Below are 22,828 nucleotides of genomic sequence, written 5' to 3' on the forward strand. Positions count from 1 at the left end.
ATGGTCAAAAACTGTTACACCCTGAAAACGAGTCAGCTGTTGATGAGAGTTTGTAGCCTTTTCTTGGAAGGAAAGCAGGGGTTCTCTTTAACCGTAAATAGGTAGAAACATGTTACAAAGTCCACTTAGCGCTGATTGTTTCCTCGCTCAGAGAATGATGTTGACTTCTTTTGTGTCATTCTCATGCCATTTCTCTAGGTAGGTAAATCCAGCTCAAGAGTTTGTGGAGAAAGGCTGGTGAAATTCCTTGTTGAGCTTAACAGTAACATATCCAAAGCTGCTAGGATGCTCAGATAAGCAAGGATGGTGGGAAAGATGGGGGGGGGGAATGTTTATAAAGGAAGCTGTAGGATAGCTGGAAGATACTCTGAACCTTCATGGTGGGCTCAGGCATGGCAGGAGGTGAGCATGAGCCTTGCAGAGTCGTATGTTGCCCAGACTGCCTCAGTGTGAACTCAGAACAGGCAACTTAGTTCAACAGCAGGTGGACACAAGTGTAGTTTTTTTTTATTTTTTTATTTTTTAGATGAAATATAGTAGCATGATTTCTGAAATCAGTTACTGAGCTAAGCTTGGAGACAATAGTTCTGAGTACAGCTGAAGGGTACGCCTCTGCATCCTCCATGTGTCCTAGGCTGGCCTCTGAGCTACAGTTTTTCAGACTCTACTCTGGGATGTTGTCTTCTCAGGAACAAACTTAAGAGATGTGAAGTAAATATCCCTATGTACATTAAAGTATGTGGAGGAAACACTGGTAGGGTGGCCTGGAGATGACAGTGCAGACAGTGATGACAGGGACATTGAGAGTGGAGCACGGGCGTAGGGAAGACTCCACAGTGACATCCTTGTCCCTGGCATTTCTTCCCAATGGATGTTGAGATGGCAATGCATGTCCTGGAAACTCTAGGTTGGTATATTCCCAAGCTGAGACTAGCTTTGGAGTGTTAATGACTCATAGTGGAACCAAGTCATAGACAACTTTCCTAACTACATATCTCAATTTAGGACAGGGTTGAGATGGGGATCTTCCCCTCTTACTTTACTGTTATTATTGGAAGATCATCAAGAACTCTCTCTCTGAAAGAATGACATTAAGCAGAGAACTCAGGGTCTGATGGAGGGGAGGAGGGAGAGCAGGGGATTTCCCACAATGGGAACAAGTGTCTATGTCCTTGGAAGGAAAGTACTTGGTGTACTCCCATGGAACAGGAAAGGTCCATGTTCATGTTCATGGCCATGCAGGCCAATTTCTAAGGCTCTTATGGTGAGAAGGACTGAAATTTGGAGTTATCTTGATGGTGACAGGAGAGGTAATACGAGTGGATCAGTTTGAAAGGGTCCTTCTGGAAAATACATGGAGAGAAGACTTGGCAGAACAAAGAGCAAGCTGTCAGTGCTGCGACAGGAAGTGAGGGCATTCAGCTATGGAGAAGCAGAATGCAAATGAAAACACCCTGAAAAGCAGGTGTTAGGGTTGCCAGTGGCTTGACTTGCACAATATGAAATTCTAGAAGTGAAGATAATCTCTGTTTAGCTACACTGTGAGGGACCCGGAGCTTATTTCTGAGCTACATTCCAGAGGGTTAGCAGTAGGCATAGTGGACCATTGAGGCTGGAAGAGTGTCCTCTGAATGCTGAGATGGAGACCCAGTAGCCACCTCAGTCCTGGTGTGTGTTGGTGTGGTTAGAACTAGGGACATGCATTAGTTAAACTTGATTGTAGCTTTGGTAATAAAGTTTACACTCTGCCTTTACATTCTAGATCTACAGACTGAGTTCACAGTCCTGAGTTTGATGGGCCTGAGAAGGTGAAACAAAATGATAAACAGCAAAAGCTCTGATGGAGGCAGGCCACTTAGTGGTCCTCAATAATGATACAGCTGTGGTTAAAGAAAAGCAGTTGATATGACAAGAGCTGCTTTCTTCTGTATTAGAGCAGGTGAATTTTACTGATGAAGAATTCATTGGCGGGGGGGTGGGGGGGACACTGACATCTATAGAAATCTTGAATTAAGAACAGAAACACAGAACCACATAGACAAGCCTGTTTGTTATTCACACTGTAATTTTATTCAACAACACAATCTTTCTTTGTAATCAACAGTAAAAATTTATGGCCTGGTATCTCCTTGAGTGTTAGAAAGTGATGTCGTATTTTAAAAGTTCTCTTCTATCCCATCTCTTTGATTTAATTTCTAGACTGGCATTTCTTCAAATGCATTGCCTAAGACACCTCCATTAGAGGCTCTCATTTAGAAATCCAGACTTTAGTTGCTTAGCACTTATGAGGTCCTGGGTCCAACACCTAGGACTGAAAAAAAGAAAAGCAAAAGGTTTATGGAAATAGTCAGTGGGTAAAGTGCTTGCCACATGATCATGAGTACCAGAGTTGGATCCCAGAACCCATGTAAAATTAGCTAGCCATGATGGCACTGGCACTGGCATGGTAGAGACAGGCAAGTCCCGAGGGTTTGCTAGCTGGTCAGCTTAGCCTACTTGGTGAGTTCCAGGCCAACAAGGAATCCTACTAATGACTGGCAGTTGTGGATATCTTTACGTATAACTTCTACATCTAAGGTAGACATTTGCAGATCTATGTCAGTAGCTATTTTACAAGGTTCAGAGCCAGAGATTTTAAGTTCATTGAAATGTGCTGTAGATTTCCTTACAGTCTGTGTGGCAACATTCATGCACATGCTTGTGTGTGATCGTTTTCTGACAAGTTTTACTGTCTATGTGCTGGAAGACACTGCCCTGGAGATCAGGGTGGGGAACTAATGACGTGCCTTTGCAATGAGAGAGCCTTCTGGTCAGAATGGGCAGCCAGCCCCAGCTATGAGTCCTGGCATTCTGGTCTGTAGTTATGTAAAGACCTCTCCCCTCCCTGGCTAGAGCTGGGGTGGTGGCAGCGGTGGTGGCTGCCAGCTTTCTCACCAGCCTGAGCTTAGGAACTGTTTTTATCACCCACTCCAGAGAGCCCCCAGGTGTTTGCTCCTGAGCAGTCAAAGCCTGTGCGGATTCTGTTCTTTGTCTAGCAATTTGATTCTATTCATGTGTAGGCAAAGCTGGAATGCAACTGCATGTATGTCCCTGTCCCCATTATTTTATCAGTCTCCTGACTCTGAATCCAAGTTTAAAGATGAGACTGAAGAGCATTGGACGAAGCTTAGGACTCTGAGTCAGTGCATTTTCTGCACGTGCACAAAGCCAGATCTCTGCAGGGCAACATCTCCTCAAAGGACGAAACAATTTCACTTCTTGGAGAAATGTGTTGCTTATGATGCAGGTGGAGAAAGTGAAGACAGAGACATCTGTGGAGGGTTTGGGTAGAAAATTGTAAGGAGAACATCAAGGGGACACTGAGATGTTTTGTTTGGATCCACTGCCCAAGGGACACAGGTTGGTGGTTATACATTTTTTGTAGACCACAATCATAAGGCATTATCCACACCTTCCTTACTGCATTTCTACAAGAAATCAGAAGTTACAACTTTAAGTGGGACAGGGTAGTGTGTGCCTACAACCCAAGAGGCTGAGGCAGGGGGATTACTGAGAGTGTAGCTTGAGCTATATAACAAGATCCTATGTCAAAACCAAAAGCCAAGATAAAACAAAACAAACTAACCAAAAATACACAGTCGTGTGTGATGCTGTCTGAGCCCAGACATCTCAAACACTTGAACTTTTCTCTGGAGTTCTTAATTTGCAGTTATCTGATTGACAAGCAATGATTTCAGCAACTCAGCTTTGTAGTAGAGATTGAACTCGATTTGCTTTTTATAGAAATATCATCTTTTCTACTTCCCTGTTCATAGATTTCTATAATGTTGATTCAGTTGGAAGTTCAACTACTATGGACACTTAATCATCAGTCAGTATTCCAACTGGGGTGAAATTACAGAATCCAAATGTGCCAGAGCAGACAGTTAACACCCTTTACCATGGAAGTCAAGGCATTGGTTTCTCCCAACTTTGCAGAACGGAACTTGATTAAACAACCCCATTGATGGGGTCTGGTCACTACTGTATATAATATGGGGCACACATGTTTGTCTCCCAATGGGATTTTTTTTTTTAATGGAATGCCATGCTCAGTACTGTTCTCAAGTGAATCTTTTTACATCCTACTGTGAGTAGGATGGTTTCCTGCTCTTCCTTTGATGACTCACGCATTCTTCTTCCTCTTCCAACTTCCTGACTCGACTTTGCTCACATCCCACAGTTTGTGCTTAGAACTTCAGCTAGGGAGCTTGAGCCACAGGAGTCAACCCTAACCTCAGAATGTTCTGCTGAGTGGTGGCAGAATCCTCCCTGTGCACCTACTTGGAAAACTTTGTCTTCAAAGGAGAGGGACAAGGCACACACCCTCCTGGTGCTGTTTAAGCTGGGCGGATCATAGGCTTTTGTTCTTCTAGAATCTAGATAATCTAAATTTTATTTTTGCATCAAACCAGTAGCCATGTAGCAAGCTGCAGCACTTAGCTCCTGGGTGACTTAGTCTTCACAGATGTTGCTTTGATGTCAAGTGATTGATATGAATTAATGTGCCTTATAGAAAACATTAGCAATCAATTTTTGCATTTATTATAGAGATATTATAAAGACATGACTAAAAAGAATTCTCCAAATAGCTATGAGCCCAAGATTTCTATTTATTTATTGTGCTAGTACCAAATCTAAACAAAACACAATCCCTTGGCTTATTTTCAAGCAACTGCTTTTTAACTCTGGGTGTGCTGAACACTCAGCCACTGTTGCTCCCTACTCCAACTGCTGCAAAGGAATCAAGGCATTGATTCATTAACTCAATCATTTCCTTTTCTACCCAAGCTTTTCCTTTGGTTCATATTTTCTTAGTTTATATTTGTTTTTTAAAATTGCTATGATTTATGTAACAATATGGATCACCTCTAACTACTTTTGTAATTATAGCTATTACTTGTCTCATTGTTCTGACCAAAGCAACCAAAGGAATCCCCAGTTTGAGTACACTTGGTTATGGAAGGGAAAAAAAGTATGGCTTCAGGAGAAGCAAGCAGTCAGTCATGTTGTATTCAGAGTTAAAAAGCAGCGAGAGATGAATGCCACCTTCCTCTCTTTTGTTTAGTTCTGAACCTCAGCCCAGGGGATGGTGCTGCCCACAGTTAAGGTGGATGTTCCTACTCCAATTAACCAAAATCTAGATAATCCTGCACAGGCATACTCAGAGGCTAACCTAATCTAGAGAACCTTCACAGGCATGCACAGGGGCTTGTCTCTTTGGTTATTCCAGGTCAAGCCAAGTTGGCAGTTACTACCACAGTAACTTAATAGATCTGAATAAAACTCTGTGGACTCATATCCTGTGATGAGCATATAAATAATTCTATTTTCTCATTTCACTCTCAGTGTTTAGCTGGTACAAAGAACTATCTCTGAGGAGACAGACAGTATCTATGTACTGGCAAAGATGCTCAAATATAGCCAGAAAGCAGCCTCTCTTCTCATGGAGGTGAGAGGGAAGAAGAGGCTTTTACTGTGAATCATATTTTCAATCCACTGAGGCCAGAACATTGATCGCATTGCATGTTATATAGCCTGCAATTCTCTGAGGGGCCTAGGACTCTGATCTGGTGTCTTGATGAGCATGCCATTATCCTCAGGGAAATTAAATGTGTCTGATACAAGTTCCTCCCTAGTTCATGAGCTCACGGTACTGCTGTGAGGGCTCTCAAGGCCTGGGGCCAAGTCATATCCCCACACTCTGTCCCCACCTCTGGGTAGAATTTGTGGATATTGACAAGGAGCACATTTCAAGCCTGCAGATGTCTTCACACGTGGTTGGTGAGTTAGGGTCAACCTTTTGCCATGAAAACTTCTTTAGATCTCCTGCTATTGCAGGCTCAGGGGAGGTGAGAGCCCAAAGCCTTTCTATTACTTTTTGTCTGGGTTTTTGTTGTATTTCCCAGCAGTTTCAGAATTATAAAAGTGTCCATCAGGCCCCAGGGCCTGTGACATTTAAACTTGGGGAGATATTCTTCAAAAGAAGGAGAACTTAATGGTAGACACTGATCTTAGCTGTCAACTTAGCACACCTGAAAAGAGAACCTCACTCATGCAATTACCTTCACCAGATCAGCCTGGGGGCATTTTCTTAATTGCTAATTGAGGTAGGAGGAACCAGCTCACTGTGGGTGGTGCCCTCTTTAGGTAGATGCACATGTACTAGATAAGATAAGCAAGCCAGTAAATAGTAGCGATACCTCCATGGCCTCTTCCTCAGTTCCTGCCTTGAGTCCCTGCCTAGGATTTCCCTGAGGATGGACTACAGCCTGTAAATTAAAGTTAAGCCCTTTCCTCTCCAAGTTTCTTTTGGTCAGAGTGGTTTATTGGAGCAGCAGAAAAGCAAACTGGAACAGAAATTGGTACCAGGGATGCAGAATGCTGCTCTGATGGACCTGACCATGTTTTGAGAGCTAGGATTGTGGAAACACTTGAAACATTTGGCTAGAAAAGCCATTGAGTGTTTAGAGCTTAACGGGTTGTTCTATGAGAGTGTGGAAGATAAAAAAAGCTAAGAGAAGCCGGGTGGTGGTGGTGCACGCCTCTAATCCCAGCACTCGGAAGGCAGAGCCAGGCGGATCTCTATGAGTTCAAGGCCAGCCTGGTCTACAGAGCGAAATTCAGGACAAGCTCCGAAACTACACAGAGAAACCCTGTCTCAAAAATCCAAAAACTAAAACAAAACAAAACAAAATTCTAAGAGAAAATAGAACTGATGGAGGCCTGGATTGTCAAGTTTCAGAGGGACATTTGAGAGTTCCTCAATGACTCTTGTGACATTTTTGTGTGGTATGTTTTTTTTAAGAGTTGTGGAAGTCAAACCTTTGCTTTACTGAAACAATGGAGTCTCGTCAGCTGGTACTAAAAAAATCAGCTGTGATTAATAGACAATCAGAACCATTGGGGTGAAATCTGAGGCTATTTCCCTGGGGTCAGTACAGAAAATCTGTGGTCCAGAGGGGCTAATGTTGCTTCTCCAGCTGGCAGTAGGTACTAGTCTCTCACATGGTACTGATTTTTCTGTTGTGAAAGCTGCAGAATTGAAAGGTAGAGACTTTGCACTGTGAGAAGCCACCCGTCAGAGTACAGCCTCAGCTGCGGTAGGGACCCCAGGAGTGGATGGGTTGCCAAGAGAAGCTGAAGCTTGGTGCTGTAAGAGACCAGGAGAGGCCACTGGTGAAGGAGTGCTCTTAGTTATAGTGAGACCCCAGAATATTTGCACTTGAGGATTGTGGAACATCCACCAAGAACAGTGTCAGATGAGGAATGGAACCAGCCTGTGCTAACCAAAATAACTGTCTGTATTCTGGGAGGTAGAGCTGGAACAATGGGGTTGCCCAAGCCCTTTGTAGTCCAGAACATCATTTGTTAGTTCCAGACACCAGACCTCAATCTTTTGACATTGTTGGATGTTGATTTTGCTTTATATGATTATAACTGTGCCTTGGTTATTCCCTCTTGGAATAAGAAACTATTTACATTTTTTTTTTTTAAATTTCATGGGAGCCTACAGTTAAACTTCGGATATTTTAAAAGAAACCTTGAACGTTTAATGTATAGAAGTTTTGTTTGTTTTTGTAAAGACTGTAGGACTTGGAATCTGAGCTCTTGGGGACAAGGAAAGGTGGTGGTTTTACAGTGATGTGTTTGTGTGACAAGATGATGAGGGTTTCATCTTGGTTGTCAACTGAACACCTTGAGGAAGAGGGAATCTCAGCTGAGGAATTGTCTCCATCAGCCTGATCTGTGGGCATCCTTGAGGCATTTTCTTATTGATGTAGGAAGGTCCAGTCCTCTGTGGATGGTACCATGTCTAGACAGAAAACCCCGAGTTATGTAAAGAGTGTAGCTGAGTAAATAACGTCAGTGAGCAGTGTTCCTCTCTGCTCTCTGCTTCAGTTACTGACTCCAGGTTCTTCTAGCTCATACCCTGGCTTTCTGTGATGATGGACTCTAACCTTTCCTAACCAAATTGCTTTTTGTCATGGTGTTGATCACAGCAACGAAGAACAACATCAGGGCAGGCACTGTCTTCAAAGAGCAGGAGTCCAGTCAGTCAATATGAGAGTAGGTGGTGAGAATTTAAAATGGTTAACACTCAAGTCACCAGATTTGGTGTCTGTGTCAAATGCAACAGTCACAAAAACTCCTATGATGACGATGAAGGAACTGAGAAATTGGCTCTACTAACAGCACCTGAGAGGGTCCCTCTGTTAAAGGCTTCCTTGAGAATCATACAAGGGACTGCAGTGTTGGTCCCATTATAAAAACAAAAGTAAAACCAAAAGCTTGTGAGTGCACAAGAGATGTCACCGCACACGTCAGGGGCCACCGGCCTTGGTCAGTGAGAAGGTGGTTGCTTCAGAGCAGTGTCTAAATCACACTGAAAGCAGAAAAAGCTGCACTTGCCCATCTCACACATTGAGCAATGCAAAATGCATTGATGTGTAGGGCATCTGGGACTCTGGGTCTTGGAAACCTTGACCTGGTTGTGTTGTGGTTACCATGGAGACTATTGGTGAGTGTGTGTGTGAGGGTGTCTCCTGGAACACAAAATGTCAATTACGGCTTCTCTTCTGCTGAAGTGGGCACAGGAGCCTAATGGAAGTTGAACTTGACCCTCTCATGTGTATAAATTGCTTTGATGACTGTGGTGGGCAGTGTCTGAGACCATAGAATAAAGCTGCCCTGAACTGTCAAAGATTGGAGAGGAAAATGGAATCATCTGAGAAGAGACCAGGAAGCCTCTGGGCAGGATTTAGGTGGCTAGAGACAAAGGAAGGCTATGAGACCTTTGTGGAGTAGAGGATGGTGAAAGGGTCACAGGGTCATAAGGGCCAGACTAAGCTACATATAGAGCTACATCATATAGAGCTACATCATCAGTGCTAGACATCATCTTTGCTTAGTTTAATTGAAAAATTTTAACTTGTATATGTTAAAGTGGACTTAAAATGCAAGATCAAATAATTAATTTTCCATCATTTTGTAAGTTGGGGGGGTTACTAGGATTGTATTTACTTTGTAACGAATATTTTTCCTAATTCTTTGAGAATTTCATACTATGTATTTTGATGGTATTCTCACACACACCTAACTCCTCCTACATCTGCTCTGTCTGTTCTCATCTTCTTACCCACCAGACTTTGCATTCTCTTCTTTTAAAAACCAGCAAGTCTTACTTGTTACACTGCTACTCCTGTGTGTATGTGTATAGCCTTCTGCTAGGGCAGTGGTTCTCAGTCTTCCCAATGCTGCAACCCTTTAATACAGCTCCTCATGCTGTGGTGACCCCCAACCACAAAATTATTCCATTGCTACTTTATAACTGTAATTTTGCTACTATTATGAATAGTAACATAAGTATCTGATATATAGGATATCTGACATGGAACCCCAGAAAGGGTCATGACCCACAGGTTGAGAACCACTGTGCCGGTGCATGGTCAACATAGCAGGAGTCACATAATTGAAGAATAGTGACTCTCCCAGCCACTATCATTGCCCATAGGTCTTCAGTGCCTGCCTCTCCTCTTCCTTGCTGGGTTTGGCCTGGCTTGAGCTTGTGCAGATCCTGTGCATGCTTTTGTAAGCCCTGTGAGGTCATATATGCAAATGCCTTGTTGTATCAGGAAACACCAGTTTCCTTGAACTGATGTGTAATCCAAAGTTTTCCTGTGTCCTGCCTAGTCCACAGTCACTCGGTCCCAAGTAAACATACAGAGGCTTATATTATTTATAAACTGTATGGTCTATGGCTTCAGCTTCTTGCTAGCTAGATTGTTCATCTTAAATCAACCCATTTCTATTAATCTATATATTGCCACGTGGCTGTGGCATTACCATTCTTCTGACATTTTGTTCTTCCTTTGGCGGCAGGCTTGAATCTCCTGGACTTCACCTTTCTCCTCCCTCTATCTCTGCTTGGATTTCCTACCTGTCTGTAAGCTTTCTTGCCATAGGCCAAAGCAGCTTTATTTATTCTCCAATGTGAGCCACACATATTCACAGCATACAGAAAGACATCCTATAGCACTGAAGTATTATCTCTGGCTCTTACCATCTTTTCTCCAAGTCTTCCATGAACATACACAAACCTTGAGGGGAGGGGTGTGATGAGTATGTTCCATTTGGTGCTGAGAATTCTGCCATCTTGTATTCTCTGAATGTTGACCAGATGAGGGTCTCTGTATTGATCATCATTTACTGCAGGAAGATGCAAGTTATTTAAGCTGCATGTGTCACAAGAAGTACCCTGTCACCACACTTATTTCTGATACAGAGTCTTATTGTATAGCCCTGACTGACCTCAAACTCTCAGTCCTCCTGCCTCAGCCTCCTCCCACATACCAATATGCAGGCACGTATCACCACACCTGACTGAAGTGTTGTCTTTCATGGAAAACGGAAATAGCTTGGAATATCGTTGAATTTATATTTGAACATAATCATACTACCCACTCCCATTTTTAATTTTCACAGAGATTTAACTGCTGTTATTTTAACCACCTCAATTTCACATTGTGATATTTTTAAGGTCATGTCTAAAGAAAAATTAGTTGAAGGAAATACAGTGTGCTGATAGACTGTTGGGTATATGCCCATTTAAGGAAATACGGTGTGTTGATAAGCTGTTGAGTATATGTCCATTGAAGGAAATACAGTGTGCTGATAGACTGTTGGGTATATGCCCATTTAAGTAAATACAGTTGGGTATATGCCCATTTAAGTAAATACAGTGTGTTGGTAGGCTGTTGGGTATATGTCCATTGAAGAAAATACAGTGTGTTGGTAGGCTGTTGGGTATATGTCCATTGAAGAAAATACAGTGTGCTGATAGGCTGCTGGGTATATATTGAAGAGAGCATGCCATTCACTTCTTGACTTCTCTTTGTATTTCAAATTGTCTTCAATGGACATATATTGCCCTAAGAATTAGAGTTAACTAACATATGCTGATATTCTCTCAACAAATACCTGCTCCTCCTACATCCTTCCTCAAACTCCGAAGCTTTCTGCCTCTTTTAACACACTTATCTGCTTTGAAAATGAAATCATAAAAAATTCAGTCTTCAAGGACTAGAGATGGTTTAGGAGTTGAGAGATTGTACTGCTATTGCAGAGGACCCAGGTTCAGTTCCTAAACCCCATCTTGGCTTGCAAGCATTTGTAACTCCAGCTTCATGGGCATCTAACACCTCTGGCCTACACAGGCACTTGTGCTCATGAGCATATACACACTGACACGTACACGCGCGCACACCCCACATGGAGACAGACAGGGAGACACAGAAGAGACAAGCACATGTGGATAGAGACATAAGTGCACACATATGGATGGAGGCACACACACACATACACACATACACACACCTCAAGAGAGGTACATACACACACACACACACACACACACACACACACACACACACACACACACTCAGGATTTTAAAAAGTTGAATTAGAAAAAAATATTGTTCTACAGCTTGCCTATGTGTTGGTGTCTGTGTGAAACCACAGATCAAGTCCTGTCAACACGACCCAGAGCAATGCCTAGTTCATAGGATACATCACATGCCAGGTTGGAGGATGTAGGGTGGGTGGCTTGGGGTAAGACTGCTAGCCTAGCAAGCAAGTGTGTGGCCCTGGGTTTGAACCATGGGACCCCAAGTGCCAAGGAAAAAAGCTGTTAACCTTTCTGTTTTCTATCTCATTTACGTTACACTTCTATTTTTTCTATAATTTATAGAGCTGTGGGCAGTTAAAAGTATATGCGTGTTGCTCAAATATGTAATAGTTGGGGGTTGCTTTTGGACCAGTCACCTTATAAAGTCTTAAAAAGTATTTTTCCAGTGACTTAAAGATCAGTCTCATGTGCAGCATGACGGAGCAGCATGTTGGGGTGACCATGTCTGGTGTGTTAGTGCAGCTTACATTGTTGGGGTGACCGTGTGGTGTGTTAGTGCAGCTTATGTTGTTGGGCTGTTGTGATCCAGTGCTCAGTATGATTGGTGATTTTAGTAGTGACACATTATTCTTGGAAACTTGTTACTTGGAGCCAACAGACAGGATTCCCTACCGAGGAGCCAGAGAAATTGCAGAGACGTTCCCAACATCCAACATTCTTTAGAATTTTATATGTGGAAGTGCTGCTTAAATGTCATTTTGAATTTAAAGAATTCAGTATCTGAGTGGTAGAAACCATCTTTAATATCTTTGAATGATAGTGGACAAGACACAAGGGGATGCTAAAATCTAGTCAAATGTCCTCACTTTACATTTGAGTCAAGGCCTGAGCTCTAGAGCGATAGGGTAAAGTCACTAAGTTCAGTGCAGAGCCTGAGATTGAGTTTAGGGAATATACAGACATGAAAAGAATTAAGTAATAAAATTCCTCCTCCTCCTCTTCCTCCTTTTGGAAAAAAAATCTGGCAAACAGTGTTCCCTTTCCCAAGACTATGATAATACTCCGTGTTCCTTTCATCAGGGAATATCGCTGTTTAGCTTTTACAGTTATGTCTGTGAGCTTTAACAAGTGAAATTTACATTCCATATAAAGGTGAGTCAAGTTTTTCACATGTAATCAATAGATTTCTACTTATTAAAACTTTCCCTCCTCTAGTGAGTTGTGGTGGAGTTACATGCAAAGCTGGTGACTGCGCTCAGAGATGGTTCTGAATGACTTCTCCATGGCATTGACCCTGGGTGTCTCTCTTTGTCCTGGGTCACACTGTGCTGACAACTTAGCAGGTTCTTTGGCTCTATTTTTCTTACTAGGACTGGCTTGATTATTCTGGTTTCTTCTAATTCCTATAGAAACTGTGAAAGAAGCTCACCAATCTGTGCTAGTTTCATGGGATTTTGACTGGTCCACACTTAGTCTTTGGATCCAGAGATCGTGGGCATTTTCACTTTCTGTGCTTTGCATTCTGCATATTTGCTGTGTGGTTTGCTGTGCACTGACCTGTCATATGCTTGATATGTTTTAGAAATCATTCCAACACTGAGCTATGCTGGATAGAGTTAATATACTCGTAATGTGTGCAAAGTCATGTTTGGTATAGGTATGCTTTGCAAGATTATATTTCATTGAATACATGTAAAACTTCTGAACAAGAAAATATATTTTAAAAAGATTGCTTCAATAAAGCTAGTTAGTAATCTACTTTCTCTCTTTCTGTCTGTATGTGTGTACACATGCACTGAAAATGTATAAGCTCAATTCTCTTAGCAAAATTAAGAGTGTATAGTAATATTAGATACAGTCATCACACCATACAGTAGACTTTTTGTTACTGTAAGTTTATGCCTTTCTATTGACATTGGTTTATCCTATTCCTGAATATATGTCTCTCAGCTTACTTACATTTAAATAACAAATTTTTCTTAGTAATGTTTTTTTGTCAGGGTTCTGTGTGACTATCACAAATATTTTTATTCAAATTATTTACTATTTTATATTATATCAGGTCATATTTAAACCCTGTCTATGTATACATCATGAAATACAATTAACCTTTTATTTGTTGCTTTTGATTGACAATATTGTTAGTCTGTTCTATTACTAAATTGTTTGCAGAGATCTTTAGCTTTCTGAATGAGTCAGCATTAGAGAATCAGATGCTCATAAGATTTTTTTTTTTCAGCAGCTGTGGTAACTTCTTTTCTCTGCTGACCAGGATGTCAGCCTTGAAAGTGAAACATGATGATGTGTAACCCTGTTCCTTTTTTAGTGTGTCTATTGTAGGAAGTGTTGGACAACACTGTTTTTTTTATTGTGTCTGTTTTGTAAGATGCTGAACCATATCCCTCCCACCCCTTTTTTTGATTTTGTCTCTTGAGAAAGGTGTTGGATTGTTTAGTCTGAGAATTTAGGGCTGCCTGTCAACATCCTCTGTGGGGTAATAGAAGTTTTGTGCTAGTCTGTTTTCCTGCTTCTCATGAAGTTGTTGATTTTCATGAAATGTTTTCACAAATTATGATTAATGATAATTAGGAATTGTTAGTCAAGTACGTCATTAAGAGTCTAGAGAAACAAATGGGCAGAAACCACATGTCTGCAATACATGCATTGATAAAAGACTGATAAAGAAAGACAGTAAACCCAACTAAAGTGAACAAAAAGAACTTGAAAGCTTTGAATGGACAAAACTTACCCAATGGATAAACATCCTTGATTTCATGGAAGGCAAGATCAAATAGAAAGAAATGGATGAGAAGGAACTAATAATCTTTATTGAAGAGCTATAAACTATATATATATATATATATCTCCTCCTCTGAGATTTTGGGTTTCATTTCTCCTCTTCAGAGGTGAGTGGCACATAGTGGCTGGCCTCCAAAGAATAGAACACGAAAAGGAAAAAGTTATGACACAGTGGAGAAACCCCCTGGGTACTGCCTTCACCAAGGGCTGGAGGCAGAGGCAAGCCATGTTAATAGCATATACTCTCTGATGTGATGCAGGAAGCTAGGCATCTCAACTCCAGATGCCCCATGGGACATAGTGAGTTCTGATGCTGAGTTCTGTTTAAAACACAGCAAGTAGGCATGCAGGATAGACCCTTGGGATTGTGCAGGAACACAAGAAGCAAGAGAAGCGGGGTGGTCTGGGGTGAGGGGCTGTGAGCAGACTAGAAGTGAGTAAGTAAAGGCAGAACAATCCCCCACATCCAGGCAGGACTTGCCATGTGCCTTCATGTGCCAAATGCGAGGCCCTCTTAAAGCTTCATCATCGCAGAGGCAAGGTAACAAGTGTACACTGAAGGAAAAACAAATCCAAATATGTTTTCCAAATTAGTTTTTAAAATGCCAATTATATATCAATGGAAGCAATATTACTTTAAAATCATGTTTTCTGTGTTATAATATCCATTCAGTTTCTAGATAAGCAACGCTAATGTGGAAAGTCATTTCCTCAGTGCACACCCAGTAATGAAGTCACTTAGATGAGATTGCCTACTTGATTTATCACCACAACCAGGTGATGGCAACACTTCCCCTGGAAAGCTTTTATAATTTATCAAGTTTTGTTGGCCCAAAGAAAGGTAATTACTTTCTTTAGGCTGATGTGATGTGTGAAACAGTGCCGGCACTGGAGATGTTTGCCACGACCAATCTTTTACTTAGGATTTAACTATGGCACATTTGCTATATGTAGAGCAGTCATTGAAAGTTTCAAGGGCACAGGGTAATGCTTTCCCAGGCTTGGCATGTCACCATGAGGAGGATGGTGTAGATTTATTTTAAAGACCAAGGGACAACAGATAGTGGTAACAAGAAAGCACATTTAGATACAACAGAATGAGGTTGTCGTCAATAATTACAGTTATCCCTCAATGGATTGTTGTAAACCAATGACCTCCCCATTTGGAAAGAATTAACAGTGGCTCGGTGTAACATCAAGGGGAAGCAGAAATGATTCTTACATTATGAATAAGACACTGGGCTAGGTTACCTCAGACATGGTTGAAACATTTGTGTTGGCTGAGACACAGTACCAGCAAGCCAGGGGTGTAGTTAGAGTTTTCCTGCCTGGCCCAGAGTTAGGACAAATCTCTCTTACCCGCCAGTCCCACAGTCGCTCAGACCCAACCAAGAAAGCACACAGAAACTTACATTGTTTAGAAACTGTATGGCCGTGGCAGGCTTCTTGTTATCTGTTTCTTTTATCTTAAATTAACCCATTTTTGTTAGTCTATACTTTGCCACATGGCTTGTGGCTTACCAGTGTCTTTACATGTTGCTTTTTATGGCGGTGGCTGGTGGAGTCTCTCCCCAGCCTTTTACTTCCCAGAATTCTCTTCTCTCTTGTCCCGCCTATCCTTCCTGCCTGGCCACTGGCCAATCAGAACTTTATTTACACAGAGCGATATCCACAGCACAGGGGTCTAGACAAGATTTCTGTCTTGACAACTCATTAAGTTTGTCAACTGAATTCTATATCTTTTTGTAGTACATTTTGCTAAGTCTGTGTCAGAGTTCATTCTGTAGGGAAAATGAAATGTGCTTCTACATATCCTGGAAGACATTTAAAATACTGTATTTGTCCATGTTCCTATTTATTCATCAACATAAAATTTAAGTGGCTTGTAAGACCACTCAGAAAATTGTAGCAAACAGATACATGGTGGTGTTTCTGTTCTCAGCCTCTTTGTCGATCTTCTGATGAAAGCTGCCACCTTTTCCTTTGTGAATGCTCCTCCCACATCGATGGGTTTCTATTAAAGCTCATTTCTTCTGTCCTGTCATGTATCACCAGAATTAGTTCAAGAATGATATCAGACCAAGCTGACTTCTAACTGGCACCACCTCTAAAATTTTCTTGAAAAAAGATTGTGAACTTGTTCTTTATTTTGGTATCCCTAAGTTGTGGCTGGTCACCTCCAAGGCTGTCTTTCTTGCTTTAGCAGATAGCCTCTTGGAACCAGGGAGGCAGGGCCCTGCATGTAGACATGCTGAGATGCGATTTCCAGCTTCCAAGAGTCCAGACTTAGAGCTGTCTTGTTCGTATGGCTTATTCTTAGAATGCCTTATTCTTCAACTGGTAACAACCCTGACTTTATCCCTGGAGTTAGTCCCAGTTGGATTTTGGAGATTTTTTTTCCTTGACAGTATAAAAAATAAATTTGAAAAGAAAAGTAATAGCAATTAATCAATAATCATTAAGGGCCAAGAGAGTTAATTATGCTGAGTACCTGGGACATGTACATTCAGTGTAAGCTTAGGAATTTTCTCTTTTCACTAGAGAGATCAGATGAGATATTCTGATTGGAGAAACTTAATGAAGAGCTCTATGCAGAAACACAGTAATATACTTAAGGTCTGATGCTATGATAAAGGACATATATGATGACAAACTCATAGAGGTAAGAACTTGAAGGAAGGCTGAAGAGATGGCTCAGTGCTAAGAGTGATTCAAAAGTTCAGCTCCCAGGACCCAGAGCAGGAGGCTCACAACAGACTGTCATTCCAATTCTAGGAGACCTGATGTCCTCTTCAGGTCTCCATGAGCATGCATGTGCACCTGCAGTCACACAGACACACAAATAAAAAAATAAAATAAGGAACTAGAGAAGTCAAAATAATGCCGAAATTTACTGAAAGAAGAACGATGAGGCTTTTATGGAGAGACATCTGAGGGAACCAGTTAAGGATGGGAGGGATCTTGGATTATCGTTGACAGTCTACTCATGTTAGATCAGGCACATTTTTAGGTCACAGCACAACATCACTTTAGAATGGAAATAATTTATTATACACAGAATTGAGCTGAGATACAGATGAGGAATTAAGTTTTTGATTTATGCATATTTATTCGGACTGTTTTACTTCTCAGGAACTATGAGCAATGACAGTTATCAGAACACCTCTGAACCATGAACCCCTGTTTTAATAAAGTTAGAGTGCATGTAGAGCCTTCAGGGTAACTACCCTGAGAGGATGTCAAGAACATCTAGAATAGATTCTAAGAGAACACTGGATGGGGCAGGAGGCATCATACCTTGCCTTGGAGTCCAGAATTGTACAGTGTATTGGGAATCTGTTTACCCACACATGTGCCTCAGCAAAGTGACTCTGGTGTATGGTGATATTTTATTTGTGCTGAAATGTGATTTTATTTGTATGTTAATAAATAAAGTTACCTGGGGGTCAGAGCTAATAGCAAGCCATAGGAGAAGTCTGGCAGTGGTAGCACATGCCTTTAATCCCCGATCACATGACAAGCAAATCTTTGTGTGTTCAAGGACACCACCAGCATGGAGACACATGCCTTTAATCTCAATACCAACCATAGAGACCTGGAGGTCTGTATAGACAGGTAGTGACAAGGAGGTAATGTGGTTGGGTTTACAACCAATGAGAAGGCAGAACAGAATGTCAATAAAAAGGACAGACACATAGGAAGTAGGTCTCTTTCTCAGAGGAAGGACGGCAGTGGCAGCAAAGGGTAAGAAGGCAGTTTTAAGTCTCAGCTCTTAGCTACTGCTCTGACTTCTTGGGCTTTTAACCCTGCATTTGGCTCTGTGTTTCTTATTTAATAAGACTGTTACATCTACACTGGTGAGTTACAAAGAAGTAGGCAGGTAACACTGGAAGAACACTCCTCAGAGTGCTTAGAGCAAATAGGATGGCAGCCGAGAGAGGACGCTGGAAGGCTTCAATGTCCTTGTTTTCGTCTCCTCTGGAGTCTTTGGATTTCCCCAAGGCTCTTCCTAATTTTCTGCTGCTGTATTGGAGCATGGCTGGTATGTTGGTGGGGTGAGTGGGAGGAAATGCTTTCTAAAATCTTCAGGTTAGAGCTAAGTCTTTGCGTGGACTCATGCCCTGAGGCGTGTGACCCTCATATGTACTTCTTTGGCTTCACTGGGGAACAGAGGGGGGTCTAATGGTGTTCCAGCTATGGCTCTGCCTCTCACCTCACCCCACTCCCAGACAGGCCCTGGGAAAGACTCTAATCATGAAGAGTGATTTTGATTGTGGAGAATGTTGAATATATTCCATAATATTTCCTTTCCTTTCCCTACCAGCACAAGGCAATGAACTTAGCTTTCTGCCATGAACACTCAGCCAGATTCCCAGAGTTAGGACAGTGTGGCCCTTTCTGAGTGTGTGCTCTCCAGAGTTCTCACACCCATTCTATGTCACACTTGAGTCATATTTCATCGTAATTGCTTATACACATTCCCACCAGCTTGTGATTTCCCTGGCTTCTACATGGTGCCTGCAGGTCCTAGCTGTACTTCTAGGCATTTATCTTGTCTTCAGGTGTGGTGTTTGTGGCTTGCCTTGCATCTCATGGTCTTTGTCTAAGAAAAGCCCTGTTTTTCAGTTCACTCAATTGTGGTGTTGTTGTTATTATTATTACTACATGGGAAGTTGACTCAGAAGCTCTTGACATGTTTGAATTGAAAGGGAAAGTATGACAATGCAATCAATGTAGAAAATATATCAGAAAAAAATAGCAGGGAACTCAGCACACGTTTGGAAGCTGAGTGACACCTTTATAAATACTCGATAGATCAAAGGAGGGTTCTCAAGGGACCAAAGACATTGGACTAAAGTAAAGGAAGCCAGGACATAGATGTGTGTGTAAGACAGTCAAGGCTGTGCTCGGAAGGTGGCTTCTCACTCTTAATACCTGGACTAGAAAGGGAGGAGTCTACTCAGTACTTAATTCTCTGCCTTAAAGATTGAAAATAAAGACCAATAATATCACAGCACGACCAGAAGGAAATACATGGCCATCATAACAGCGTCAATGACCACAATTAAAACCAGAAACATAATATAGAAAATTGTGGAACCAAATCTGGTTTCTGTGAACATCAGCATGATCCATCCACCTTGAGCAGATCTGAGAAACTGATAAAGATGACACAAAGTTCCTGCATGTTTTTGCTTCTGAACAGCCTACATCCTGGGATACCGGAGTCACCAGACAGGTGAGGGTGACTCAGGCTCTCAGGAGGTATTCTCAAAGGAATGGAGACTTGGAGCATGCCAGAGGTTTGGGTGAGTTTGGTTTAGAATCACACAGGGGTCTGTAAGACACAGACTTAGAGAGGATACTCAGAAAGCACTTCTTCCTGAGGTTGGGCTTGACTTTGATCACAAGGTTTTAAGAATCACACTGCTAGGGAGTGTGAGGAGATGGCTCAGTGAGTAAGAGCACTTGCTATTCAGGCAAGTGGACCTGAGTTCACATCCCAGCACCCACATAAAAGCCAGGAATGACTATATATGTCCATAAACCCAATCTTGGAGTATAGAGACAGTCTGACTGAGGCCAATGAGCCTAATCCAATCAGTGGGTCAGAGAGAGAGATACTGTCTCAAAAATATAATATGGAGAGACATAGAGGAAAAATACCCAGTGTTTTCTTCTGACAGCTGCATGTTCACACATGGGCACAAGCTCCTAGGTATGTGCACACATACCCCCGACACACCCAATCACACTGCTGTCCACTGATATCAGTTTAGTCTGAGCAAGGTGAGAATGTTTAGTAAACTCCAGTCATGTTTAGGAAATAGGATGTTGCTGGATTGGAGCTGGAAATCACAAGAACCTGATGCAAATTTCTCCCCTCCTGGAGGCTTTGTTTTGGGAAAGTCTGAGCCAGGTGCTGGTGTTCAGTGGCATGGACACTTCTGTGTGGTCACTGTTGAACATGGACAGCACACCTGACTTTACCTATAACCACTTGTGCTTTTCTTGGTCTGGTTCAGCAATAATGAAAGGTAATGGTGACATGTTTACATTTCACTGAATTTAATTTGTGAGGTTATTGGTCCCTTGGGAAATATTATAATAATAATTATTATCTTCAAGTAATCAAGTGCCAACATCTCAGGATGGTTTATTTGGAGTTGTGAAACTGAGTGTTTATTTGGAAAAAATCTGTTTGTAATACAATATGCAGGCACATTATGCAGTTTGCTAGAGGGGAACATGGGCAAATTGATTTGCAAGTAAAATATTTTGTAGAATTAACATCGGTGCCTTTTTGTGACTTGAAATATTCTGAGGTTTTAGAAACCATTTTTTTTTTCATTTTGTTGTATTTGGACCTTCAAGAATGAATGGGAGTTGCTGTATAGTCCCAGATGGGATAGAACTTGTTATGTAGACCTAGATGGTCTGAATTTACAGGAATCCTCCTGCCCCTGCCTCTGAGAGACCAGTCCTTCCTTCATGCTAAAGTTATTTATGGAATTTAAAATGTAATGGCAAAGAAGAATTCTGATAGCATAGTTTTAAATGTAGACACATTGATGAAATGTAATTAATCAGCAAGGGTTCCCAGGTCAACTCTCTTTTCTGCTTTCTTGAGTTTAGCATCTTTTACTGATGGGGCCTGCTGATGAATGCCTGTAACCTCAGCAGCCAAGGAGACAGAGGAGGGATAATAGTATCTATGAGAGGGGGTCCTTTACTACCTAGCAGTCATATGATGCTCACTGTGGAAAAGTTAGCAGGCAGTTCCTTCCGTAGGACCCACCCCTTCATGCACATGTCACATTCCCCACTGCTCTGAGTTTGCCCCTGTGTACATGCAGCACACAGTTCTGAGGGTCACTGTAAAACACAGCTCAGTCACTGCCCCTTGATCAAATACTTATAACTTAGTTACTGCTCTGTAGCCAGCTTCAGTTTCCAGTGGGAAGGCCATTTTCATGTTGTTCTTATTGATGGGGGTTGTGGAAATCCTTGGACATTTATATGTATTTAAGTTTTAGATAGAGTTCGTGAGTCTATGAAAACTTCCCTCGAGCCTATAGACCAACTGCCATAGATGACCATGTGTTGAATATTGAGTTTTTATTTAAAAAATTTGGTAGATGTCTCATTTTATTTAGATATTTAATATCTTCTAAAAATATCATATTCTACATCTCTGCTGAGATGGCAGTTTTATAGAACACAAACTCATATTCATTTGTTCAGTTATGTAAATTTGGCTTTTTATATTATTACATGTGTTTATTTAGAGTATGTGGTGGGGATGTGTGTTTGTGCCATAGTGGGAATGTGAAAGTCAGGGAACAACTCATGGAAGTTAGTTCTCTCTTTCTATACTGTGAGCCTGGGGAATTAGAGCAGACTGGATGGCTAGCACCTTTATCTGATGAGCCATCTTGCCAGCCTGGCTTCTGAATTATTTTTTTATTACTGTAGATTAGAAATAAATTATAACTTTTTATATGGGCTTATATAGGATTTAAATAAGATTTGCCGAATCTTATTAGTTAAAATAATATATCTGCAGATTATCTCAGATTTCTTAAGAGATGTTCTTATTTTCTAAAACTAATGACAATTTGGCTTATTTCCTTTCAGTTTTATCTTTAGCTTTTTATTGGTACATTTTTATTTGCTTGGTTTGACCCTTACCCAAAAGGAAATGCTTGTAACATTTAGTCCATTTTACACTTTACAAATGCAGGGCGGATGGAGGATATAACCAAAAGTTAGGACACTCCATAAAGTCACGTACTATTAGAGTGTGTGTTGGGTCTGCCTGGATCTTGCCTCTGCAGACTAGTTGCTCGTGTGGGATAAGGATGTCAGAAAAAGAGGCAGGGAGGCCGTCCAGACATGCCAAAGAGACACCAGAGCTCTGAAGGGACAGTGGATGTGGTAGCAGGAAACTATCTGCATCTTGATATTTTCCCTCAAGTCAGAGTTGGAGATTTCTCAACAGTGAGATACACAAGGAACTGAGATGCACGAGGAAGCTAAGGATGAAGAAGGCCAGCCAGCTGGGGGGAAGAGGGCTTCTGGCCTGAAATCTAACCCCAGGGGTTAGGTTTCAGGGTATATTGCTTTGAGGCGTCCCCTGGACATAGTTGTGACGGCTACTGGAGGCTTTTTAACAGGGACGAGAAGTTTCTTTCTGATAAGTACAGTAACTCATACCATACATAGGGGCAGTCAAGGGGCCAGGGACCAATCAACCCTTTCTGTTCACTCTCCAGAACAGCTGCGCTGGACAGCTCTCCTTAGAGACAGACTGGTCCTCATGGCCTCTTCTCCTGTCATGTGATTGTAAGTCTCACCTTCTTTGTGTAGATCCTAGAGAAGTCCCTGTACTAAACTGAACTTAGTTAGATGCATCTTTATTTCCTGCTGTTTCTCAGATGCTTACGTGGGGGTCAGCAATCCTTTCCTTGGGTGCCTGGACAGTGTTACACCTCCTGGCTCCTGGTTCACTAAAGAGAGACAGTGGATGGTTGTGACTGACTTGTGGGTACTTGCTTTTCCTCCTGGGCTTCTCATCGCTCA

General features: G+C 41.7%; 1 long non-coding RNA gene across 2 annotated transcripts in view; it reads left to right on the forward strand.

The window, feature by feature from the left end:
- LOC118570631 overlaps nt 1–22,828 on the forward strand; it is a 53,728-nt gene that overhangs the window by 23,479 nt on the left and 7,421 nt on the right. For both annotated transcript variants that reach the window (XR_004943211.1, XR_004943212.1), the window contains one exon: nt 22,522–22,591. This is a non-coding gene — a long non-coding RNA (uncharacterized LOC118570631). The remainder of the gene's footprint in view (nt 1–22,521; nt 22,592–22,828) is intronic.

The sequence above is a fragment of the Onychomys torridus genome, chromosome 19 (genome assembly GCF_903995425.1).
Source record: "Onychomys torridus chromosome 19, mOncTor1.1, whole genome shotgun sequence".
Lineage (NCBI taxonomy): Eukaryota > Metazoa > Chordata > Mammalia > Rodentia > Cricetidae > Onychomys > Onychomys torridus.